Genomic DNA, 11,491 nt, shown 5'->3' with positions numbered 1-11,491 from the left:
TCCGTATATCTATACATGCACATGTGTGTTGTGACTTGTCAGAATTGTAGACACATACATATATCTTGTATCTTTGGCCTTTGGTTGCATTATTTATGTATAGAATATCCATGTGCATGTATCTATATATTGTGTCTGTCATGTTTTATTTTTTTAACACAGTAACTTGTAAAAGTTCACAACTGTATGAATTAAATCAGAAAGAACTCAAAAGTCAGATACAGGTATGGTATTTTTAATAATGCAGATTGGAAAATGGTGATGAACTGGCTGAGTTTCAGTTTCATAACAGGAGTTTGGTTATCTTCCTAAGGTTGTCACCCACTGATGTCCATATACATGTAGTCCAAACTGATGTACCTGTAAGTTTTCAATAAAACAAACATTGTAAAAAACACCCAGAATCATAAAATCATTTGAATGGCAGTCCCTGGTTGTACAAACATCAAATGAAATGTATGGTACACTCTAAGTAACTAAGTATAAATACATGTGTACACATGTTATATGTATGTAATTAAATACTTTTTTTTTTTTAAATCTTGCTCATATTGAATACACTACAGCTTAGAAAGTTACACTTAAAAATAGATCTTAGACTGATAAAGATAAAACTTTTGGTATAAATTCCAAGGTGTGATAATGAATATAAGAAATGGTGAAAACACCTTTTTATATATATATAAAAAAAATTATCCAAATAAGTTCCATAAAACCCCATTGTTTTTTAAAAAAAAAAAACAAAAAAAAAAACTCTTGACACAGGGACCTGGCACGGATTGTTTTTTACCCAACAGACAGAGTATACATATTTATGATACTATAATTTATATATGTATACTGTTGGTTAAAAAATTTTGTGCCAGGTCCCTGTGATCCATTTCTGATTAATTGAACTTAAGAAATATGTTTGTCTCTTACCTTTGCAGTAATACAATCTAGCAGATTTCTCAAAGTTTCACTAATCTTCCATTAAAACTTCTGGTTGGCAGTATATTTCATATAATTGATCATTACAGGTAAGAAAAAAATCCTGAAAAGAAGATGAAATATTCATGTCAGATTTGATTTTTTTTTTTTTTACATTACTCTCATTTCAAAAGGCTTGGACATATTAGAGACTGAAAAACATAATACAGTATGAATAATCTTATTCAGCTATTGCAGATACATTGGTGTTTTTAATCTGGTCAGGTATTCCATCCATATATATAAAGTTCAGGTACAGAATCTCTTACAATGTTTAAAATTAAAAATAAAATCACCATTCCAGTTTCCATCTGCATAACAAGATTATTCTGGTTCCAATGACTCTAGATCTATTGCCAGGCTAAGTGAAGTGACAAATCATACTATAGAATGTCTATTATGTGGTGTTAGAGTTGGAAGAAACTCTGGTTACTCTGAGCATCAGGTGCAGATTACATGTATTTTTATTTTATCTTTTTCTTCACAATTTAACTAATGTAATATAACATGTTTTTCTTGTACATAAATCCTCTGGGTATCAATTTCTGGTATTCTATAGTAAATAATGAAGAGACAGATCATTGAAGTACATGTATGTAAACCTTGAACTGAGGGATTGATCAACTTCAAGTTTGAATATCGCCTACAAATGTATACATGGTCCATGTACACAGTACTTATACATCTTACCAGTTATACATAAAATATAACTGAAACCATTATACATTGTGTATATGAACATGTATATCTACACTTAATTATTTACTATTTTTGTTGTATATTCCCATTTTAGAACAAAATCTGTGACAATAAATGTTCATTGGCTTCATCAAATTGGACAAAGACATAGGGTTAACACCATTTTAGCAACTTGAATGTGCAGTAACCACTATACATTGGATGTACACCTACAATCGGGTGGAAAATAGATTGTGACCTGACAAATATATATATTTATTTACCCCCAGTCAAAATAATGTTCTAAACATCTGTAAATTTATTTTACACACATAACAAGCCTTTTTGATTCATGTAATAATATCACACAACGCAAACCAATACAAACAGATGTTTCATGCTTTCCAATAGGCCCACAGACACAAAGTTTTTGCCTATGTGAATTTAGAATTATGTACATGTACATTTTATATACAATAATGGATATCAACAGTTCATGAATTTTCATTTTGTATATTTTTGTAAAGAGAAATTCAAATATACTTACTCAACATAAATGTGCCTTGGAATCCTTGGTGCAGTTACAGTATAATTCAGCTGTCAATGTAAGTTCATAACAACTGTTATGTAGGCTTGTATCATCAATAACGTTGATATCAACTTCAAAAGTTTGTTTGTTGAATATCCTAATCAGAAGGTTGGTCATGTTGTTTTTTGGTAACTATTTAGGTAAAATGTCCATACATTTAGGCCTAGCGTACATTGCACATGGCCCGTGCTTGTAAATCGAAAGTGGCTGTCCCGGTCAGGAAATACCCTACTACTATAAATAGATATCGCTGTCGTCAGCATCATATAATTCTTGTTCTTCGTCAAACAATGTTTTAAAATTCATTATTCTAATGATAAATTTAATATATTTCTTGTGTAAATTTTATCTTATATTTATATCGTTTGAGAAAATCAACTCAGAATCGATGCCCATCTTCCTCGCACAGGTGCTTGTTTTGTACCGATGACGTCAAACATATTAGAAATTGTACCGGACCGCGATTTTCCGTCGAAACTACTAGCAGATTTGTAGAGGCAATAGAAAACTTATTTCGGCATGTAATGAATTAAAAATTTGTGTATTTTGACCAGTGGTTTCTCGGCTTTCTTGGTATGTATGGTAAATAGATATTTTGCTTATTTTGTATTAGGATTTCGTCGAAGTTTACTGTGTAGTACACATGGTACTTATTACATGTACTAATGCTACGAGAAAAAATAATGTTAGAACGAATTTCTTTCAATATAATTAGTCACACATAAAATTGACATTTCATCAACTACAAAATCCGTGAAATACAAGTATTATTTCTGCTACTTGTTGCATAATTCGAGATACAATGTCGAATCTCGCTCCGGCGGTTACGCCGTCTGACACACGACGTCAACAATTTCAAAATGCTCGGAATTAAGTTGGCATGAATTTTTAACTCATTGAAAGAGAAAAAAGACGATGCCATATGAATTTTTTTCTCAGAACAAAAGTTGTCGGCTATTTTCTGTAGTTTTACAGGTATGTAAACAGTATCCCGATAGCTCAACACAACGAATAAGGGGAGATATTGCGATTTTTTCTAACACCGACACGAAAATGCGTAGAAATGCGTATTGGGAGTGTAAGGGGAAAAAGGACAAAACATTGGGGACTTAATGGAAAAACAGGCTTTCAGTTTTAACATTTGACTCATTTCATTTCTACACAGATTAACGCATCAAGAACTAAATGTGTTTAATTCTTTTGGGGATGTTTCTTCTTGACTGGTTATATCACAGTTATTTACGGCTTTAAAGTAGCTTACACTATAGCATGGACCTATTTCACGTGCCACATTGCAAACCGTAACTTTGTGCATCTCAATGTACCTGGCCCTCCTAACTCTGTAAATACAGTTTCAGTAGAAAATATGTGTATATGCAATCAATTCAAATTGTAATCTTCATGATTGATTATCTTATTCCATCTCGTAGAAGTTGAAAATTGTAAACAAACGATTCTCAAAAATCAGTGATTGTCCTACATAACATTGTTCTGATGTAAAATTTCAATGGCAAATGTGGATAGACTTTACACATGATGGCGATCATCGAAATTACAACAGTAAGTTTTTAATTTATCTGCCTGTTACAACAACCTACAAATGAACATGTGTTTCCGATTATCGCAACTCAAAATTACAAAGAGTCGATATCATATCTTGGCAGAGGAAGTCCATTCAAATAGTACAAACTCCACTTGTAAATCCATGTAATTTCCAAGCAAGTCACTGAGTAAGAGAAAGGGGATCATCATTTCTGAATGCCGTCATCCAACTGCTCCGCCAAACATTGTACCATAATTGGACAGGCGACTCATCAATTAAAGTTAAAAAAGGGATGTGTCATAGACTTATTTGTCTACCAGAAGTTCTCAGCGCGGTTCATGCCAATTAAATGATTGAGAAATCACTATTATCCATTTTTAAAAGGATCTCATATTTTGGAATGGAGTCCAATGTCGTATGGAAAGTACTATGGTATTTTGCATGGCCTCCAGATTTGGTTCTGATACTTGGCTTTCGTAAACTATGCAAGATCTCATGAAGTAGGCCCAAATTGAACATGCCAATACATATAATACCAGCAAGGTGATCAAATCGGATATGTGGAAACCAATTATGTTCTGCATATTCAGCAAAGTACAATTTTAATGGTGCTAATTCCAATCTTCCAATGTTTTTAATATCGCAGTTTCTGAATAGCATAATAACATAAAAACATTGTGTATCACCTCGTAAAGGTCAATGCAGGAAAATCATGCAATTCACCCCTCTTATGCATATTCCTCAGTACAATTTAATAGAGGTCAAAGAAGAGAAAAATACAAATCTGATTAAAATAATCAATCCTTAATAACACTAATTTTGATAAAGAATTCTGAGGAAAATCCTAACAATTTGGGGTCATTATCCAGATGACCTTTGAAATCATTTTATGGCCTATGGAATTGCTTCATACGTTTTTACATGTTTGAAACGCATGAATTATAGGGGACGCAAATTTGTTTGATATAATTGCCCATTTGTTTATTCAAAATTAGTTAAGGAAATATAAATTCTGTCAAATTAATGAAACAACTTTTCAATGAAACAAATTCCATCAGATGTCATATAAATGGGGGTAGATTATATGCTGGGCCTTGAAGTTGGTCAGTGATTTACTATAAATTGACTTTTTAACTATTCCAACCTATGAAGAGTATTTGCTTCCATCAAACCTGTGAATTAAGAGGTATTTTTTGAAATTTACAGATCATTACCTATTTTGGTTTAAATATGCCCCTTTGGTCCTAAGTCCATGGGGAATCATCGAGGACGTGTTTTGGATGTTAAAATGCTATAAATTCTTCGGCTAATAATTCTAATCAAGTATGACTCATTTCCTACGAAAAATATAAATGATAATAAATGTTCACAAATATGTTTTTCCCTATATAAACCTAAAGTAAACTTGAACCCTAACATCCCAGGGGGTAATTTCGTTAGTGAGACCCCAAGGTCATATAATTCACAATTTTTTCAGATAAGTATAGAAAACCATCCTTAAGACCTAGTCCATCTATTAAAACAATTTTATTCCATTCTACTATAACAGAATTTTAGAAGATTTAATTTTTAAGTTTAGCCTATGTGACCCTTTTTTAAAATCCCCGCCCTCTGCCCCCAGGACCAATGTTGATATGATATTTAATTGCTTGTTTGAAAATTTCTATTTCTAACCTTACTGACTCGTTTCCAATGAAATTAAGCAAAACATGCTCATAAATGTGTTTTCCAAAAGCTATATAAACTATAGTAAAATTTGACCCCCTCCCCAATGGGGAAACAGACTTGAGATTGCCCAGGTCATATAATTTACAATATTTCATAAACAAACTTAAGACCTTTTCAACCTGTAAAGTAGTATTTGTTTTATACCATTTCCAGTAATTTTAAAAAATATTTTAGAATTTTAGCCTATTTGACCTTTTTTGGCCCCGCCCCACTATTCCCGCAGGGGTCGGTATCCTGGACCAATATGGATATGATATTAATAATGTTATAGTTATCTCAGGCTAATAATCTAAAAAGTTTGACTCATTTCAATGAAAATTGAATTTAATGCAAAAATATGCTCATAAATGTTTTTCTTTCCCTATATAAACTATACAAAACTTGAACCCCCACCCCAAGGGGGAAACGTGAGAATAACAATCTGGGTCATATTAATTCACAAATACGTTGACCCCAAGGATATGATAATTTCACACAAATTTTTGGTAATGGACCTTTTCGACCTTTCTATTTATGAAAACGTTTATTGATTTGTACATTTATTTCCAGAACTTCAGAAGATTTTTGAATTTTAGCCTATTTATTAACCCCCGCCCCTAAGGCCCCTGGGGGTCAGTCATTGGAAAAATTTGTTAAAAGGATTAAAATGGCTCATCTCAATAGACTGATAATTCCCTGACAACATTTTGACGTCATTTTCCTATTACAAATGACCAAATAAATGCGCAAAAAGCATGTGTTTTTCCCAATATAAACGATTATAGTAAACTTATTTCCTTAACCCAGGGTAAAACTAGAGACCCCAGGGTCATATAATTCATAATTTTTTTAACAAGTAAAGACCTTAAGAAACCTTTGCTTATCTATTGAAGAGTATTTAATTTCTACCACATTTGTGAGTTATAGAAGAAGATTTTTGAAATGACTCAATTTTACCCCTTTTGGCCCCTCCATACAGAAATAAACCCCTGGTGGTGGGGACCATATAATTCACATATTTTGAAAAAACTTCAGCATATGCCTTAGGAGGATTTTTGTGCAAAATTTCATTGAAATTGCTTCAAAACAGTTTTGGAGAAGAAAGTCTCAAAATGTAAACCAGTTTCCACCTGTAGGGTGGACATACGCCTGGACAGCGACGGACAAAAGTGCGATTAGAAAAAGTTGTCACGTAAGTCTCAAGTGACCTAAAAACTGTCAGAATTATTTTAATTACGTAGTCAAACGCCTAAAACTTACAGCACAACAAAGCTTATTGTGTATGTTTGTGAAACTGGGACACGAAATATCGTTTTCCATTTGATGTAACAAGGTTTTGAATTCCACGTGAAATAAAGGTCATCTGGACGTGACCCCTTAGCTAATGGGATTTTGTCAGATCCTTTATTTAACGGAGTGGTTATAAGGATCTGTATTTAAATCAGATTGAGAAAATACAGTGAATTTGTCCTCATCTGATAAGATACAAAGTCCTAAAGACTATGAAGTCTTAATCTCAAATTCGATATTGGCTCAAATCTGTCTTACATTTGTATGTCAAGCTTACATTTGTAAACTTTAAAAGACACTGATGTAAAAGGTAAAGGTTGACAGCACTAACTTGCATGTCCATTTTTTAGGTTACTCATAATAACTCTGTTTGTTTAGTTTGTCTATTATATATCTGGTAATATGTTTTAAAATATTTTTGGCGAATGGGGAACATTGCTATATTAATAGATCTACACTTATTTCATATAACGTCAAGCTCATTTTAATTGGTTACTAAATTGCTAAATCCATACAAAATTGGGCTGACGAAAATGGCTTTAGATTTTTACAAGATCAAAAAACTGTCTGTTTGCACTTCGAAGTGAAATATAATGGCATTTAAAAATAAGTATTATAATGATTAACCTGACCTCACAAAAATGGAATTATAAGATATCATTCCTCAACGCCGAAACATTCTCTAAATGATATTCATCATTTGAACTTGTAAATAGTCATTATAGGTTTCGTGTATATATACCATGTCTAATTTCACACAAAAATTAATATAATTATTATTTATTTTGCCTTTGATGAATGCGCAAATCAGTACTTCATTCCATATAAGATATAGTGCTATTTTTTTCTATGGGATGCAATTAATTATTTTGCATATTTTTAAACTTGAAGTAAAATTAGAATCTCAAATTTAAACCCATTTCAATGGTGGTAATGGTGTAAAGTAAGTAAAAAACTTTTGTAACTAATTTCGAAAAATACTTAATCGTCTGCTCCTGTTTTTGATAGGGAAAAAATACCAATTGTCAAATTGCGGTGGAGCATCTTTTAAATCTTGGACTAATATTTGATTCGGAAACTGTCCTTTGTTCCACATATCAAACATCTGAACCAAGTGCAAATCGAAAAGGTATGCTGAAACATTCTTACGAGTTCTTTCCCATTCTGATTGGGGTGCACAACCCCACCGTGAAATGCTTTACGTATCTATCGGGCAATTATTAGATTTAAAAAACCTGACTACGGCTCTATTTCTATGGATCGGCCTCGGCAGCTAAGGGATCTACAGATGCTTGTACCCTATAAAGTAAACATCAGGGACTGCGTCTCGCGCTTGGAGCTTTTTAAACAAACACCTCGTGAAGAGTCTCAATGTGGAAGCTAAGATGAGCCATCTCTAGACGATCGACGAAAAAATTACACCTTACAGTAAGCTGCTCTCAACTGAAATCCAACCCCAAAAATCCCGCATTTAACCTTGTATTCATTCCACAACATCAAGAAATATTTACACAAAATCAAAAGCTCATACCAACACATTTGCATCAGAATTTCAAAAAATTGTTGCTGGAACCTAAATATAAATTTCGACACCATTGACGAGTACACCATATCGGATGTACCAATATATATAATGGCTCATATTATTCAAACATTTAAACCTGATATCAATTTTATCTCTACCACATGAAGAGGGCATAAATCCAGTGCATGGTTAAATAGAACACAATTCCCAATTAAATACTTTTAGTTGGATAACGTGCATTGGGGCTTTTTAATTCATTGACCACATGTTCAATCTACACTGATATGGGATAGATCAAAAGATGGTGATAATGTTATGTTTAGCATGCAATTAGTACATCTAATCACTGCGGAATTTTGTGCTATCGTTCTAAAATCTTGACCCTTATTATACCGAAGAACAACCGCATTGAAAAGGCAATTATCTGTTCCGACTCTCTTTCGGTTTAACTTCAGGCTTTGAAATCAAGTAAACCCAGAGTAATCTTGATAGGGGAAACACATTTATCCAAAATCTTTTTGATCCGAACATTTCGATTGTCTTCTAAAACTCAAATTACAGTTAAAATGGATTCCCAGTCAATGTGGGGTATAAAGGGGAATGATAACAGACTGTATAAAGCAGCTAAGACTGCACTTCGCCATAGCACAAACAGATTTGAAACTTACCATACAACCGTACATCAAACCTTTAATTCAATCAGCCAATCAAACACCATTGGCAACAAAGGTGGTCTACCCGAAACAAACAACAAACTTTTAAAATTCAAACCTACACTGTAATCCTAGGGCTCTGTCCAGTCGGAGAGACCCGCAGAGAGGACCTTTATTCTCTCACGGCTCCGAACTACCATACAGCCATTCACACACTAAATTTTACACATTCCATCTATTGAGAGGGGAGGATCCTCCCACATTAACCATGCATGTGAGATTCTTCTCACAGTGGAGCATATCTTAGTGCACTGTTAAAGGAAATTGATTTTTGAATTACGAGTATAAGAACTACGTATGTCCTCCGACATGTATTACTTTGTAATACATGCCGTCACTGATACATAATCGTATTTTTATTTATCTCAGTTTGAAATCGGTTTATTTTAGATAAAATATGAACGATATTTCTCATTAGTATAATCATCGTATCAACTCAACATTTCATCGTTTAAATCAACAACTAAAATTATGTATAAGTAGTTTTCTCGTGTGTTTTAGCCAAAACTATTTATTCGGCTATTTTTGCCATGATTTTTTTTTTCATAATAAATTGAATCGTTTACACAATCTGTGAGTTTTAACCTTACTTGCCTTTTCTTACCCTAAATTGTTTCTTTATCCTGAATAATAATTCATGACTTGTAGTATTGGGCCCTAAATGACCTTAGATGTCGATGGGTCCGAAAAACTCAAACAAAACAAACAAATTTGGTTACTATGCATAATAACAAAGACAATACCTGTATACTAATATGAATTGATAACTAGTCATGATATGGTGTAGATTTTAAGTGTTTTCAAAGTTTTGATTAGATTTATAGGAAAGTGAATGAACAATTTGTTTTTTAGTTTGATTAATTAACGTCCTATTAACAGCTATGGTTCATGTAAGGACGGCGCTCCGCATGAGGCGTTGTGTTGCGTGTATGTTGTGCGAAGTGCGTGTTTTTGGGAGACTGGCGGTATATTTATGATGTGTCTTTCTTTGTATAGTGGAACTGTTTGCCCTTTAATTTATAGAGCTAAATCACTAGAAGCATGCCGGCCGAAGTAAGAATTTACAAAGATTTTGAAACCTGGCTTTAGTCTGAACTCTCTTGTTTTGTGATACTGAACGCTTTGTTATCCCCCAGAGTCCGTTGTTTTCTTAAATTTCCAAAATTAATATGATAACAAAACACTTTGGTTAGACAAAACATTGCAGTTAGTTTTTGATAAGATGCAAATGATTGCCTTTTTTGCTAAAGTGGCAATCTCCCGTAGAACAAGTTCTGCCTCTCAACATGTTGGCTACATCGAACTATCATGTCCCATTTTACCCTTATCTGCGCAATAGCAGAAATAAATCATCGCTCGCGAAACCAGCAGTCCTCGTGTGTATTTTTCTTCAATATTTCATGGGGATTTTGTGTTAATGACTGCTGGAGAGCACGAAAATGGAGGCCGAGTTTGTGTCCTTTGCCTTAGTGAGGAAGATCTAATTCTGTCCATTAAATTAACAGTTTATAAGTGTTGATATATATTTCAACGGGGCGATTAGATTGCAATGGTTCCATGTTTCTAACGACGAACGCATTAAACTTGTGTTAAATATTCGTAATATTTAATAACAGTATGTTTCCCCATCCATTTCGAAAGATAAAGAACAGTAACGTGTAAAAATGTCAAATAAAACTTTAAAAGATTAAAACACAAAAAGTGTTACTTGAGATGTGAAGACTGTATAACCAAATTAACTGTAATAGATATGTCACTCTGTGTGTGTCTCCATTAGCTCGGATGTGTTGGAGGTATTTCAGTTTGGTTGCATCTTTCATTGGGCCACGGAATGTCAACAAGTATCAACGTCAAGTTATTTGGAGATCGCCGCAGCTGTATTAATTCTCAGAATATGTAGGATTTCCCATTTGGAGGTCCGATCTGCCTATCCTTGAGATACAACAGAATATTCCTCCCTTTGAAAGTTCTCCCTTATCTGTTTTTAAGTAGTACATGTTTCTTATAACTATAAAATTGTTTTTCATTCGTCATGTAGAGGAGAATGAAGAACATTCTTACAAACACATCAAACTTACTGAGAAATAGAGATAACAAACCTGGGTAGAACTAGAGATTCGATACGGTGGCATTATTAGCGATAATCTCCATTGAAGGTTAAAAATTATAATCCCTTTCGCAAATTAAGACGCCAAAAACTTCAGAAACAATCTTAGTCTAAAGCCAAGTAGTAATAAAGGATTTTGCACGTGATGTACAAGAAACAGGATCCTTGAGTAATGGAAACTTTGGCAGAAGCAAGAAAAAGCTGGGTGTCCTTTTCATGTTCTGTGCTTAAAATTGTTTGATTTGATATTAACGTCCTATTAACAAAACAGCTATAGTCATGTAAGGACGGCCTTTCACATGTATGCGGTGTGTTGCGTGTATATGTGCGTATAGTACTGGGAGACTGCGGTTATTGGTTCGTGTTGACT

General features: G+C 33.4%; 1 long non-coding RNA gene across 1 annotated transcript; it reads right to left on the bottom strand.

Moving 5' to 3' along the window:
* Positions 1–219: 219 nt before the first annotated feature.
* Positions 220–1,001, bottom strand: LOC138312856 (uncharacterized). Its single transcript, XR_011207066.1, has 2 exons — positions 922–1,001; positions 220–360 (listed from the first exon to the last, which is right to left on the bottom strand). It is a non-coding gene; the product is annotated as an uncharacterized lncRNA (long non-coding RNA).
* Positions 1,002–11,491: the final 10,490 nt, after the last annotated feature.

Source organism: Argopecten irradians, unplaced genomic scaffold (genome assembly GCF_041381155.1).
Source record: "Argopecten irradians isolate NY unplaced genomic scaffold, Ai_NY scaffold_0497, whole genome shotgun sequence".
NCBI classification, from domain to species: domain Eukaryota; kingdom Metazoa; phylum Mollusca; class Bivalvia; order Pectinida; family Pectinidae; genus Argopecten; species Argopecten irradians.
Note: the sequence above shows the minus strand (reverse complement) of the source record. Positions and strands in the feature narration are given on the sequence as shown.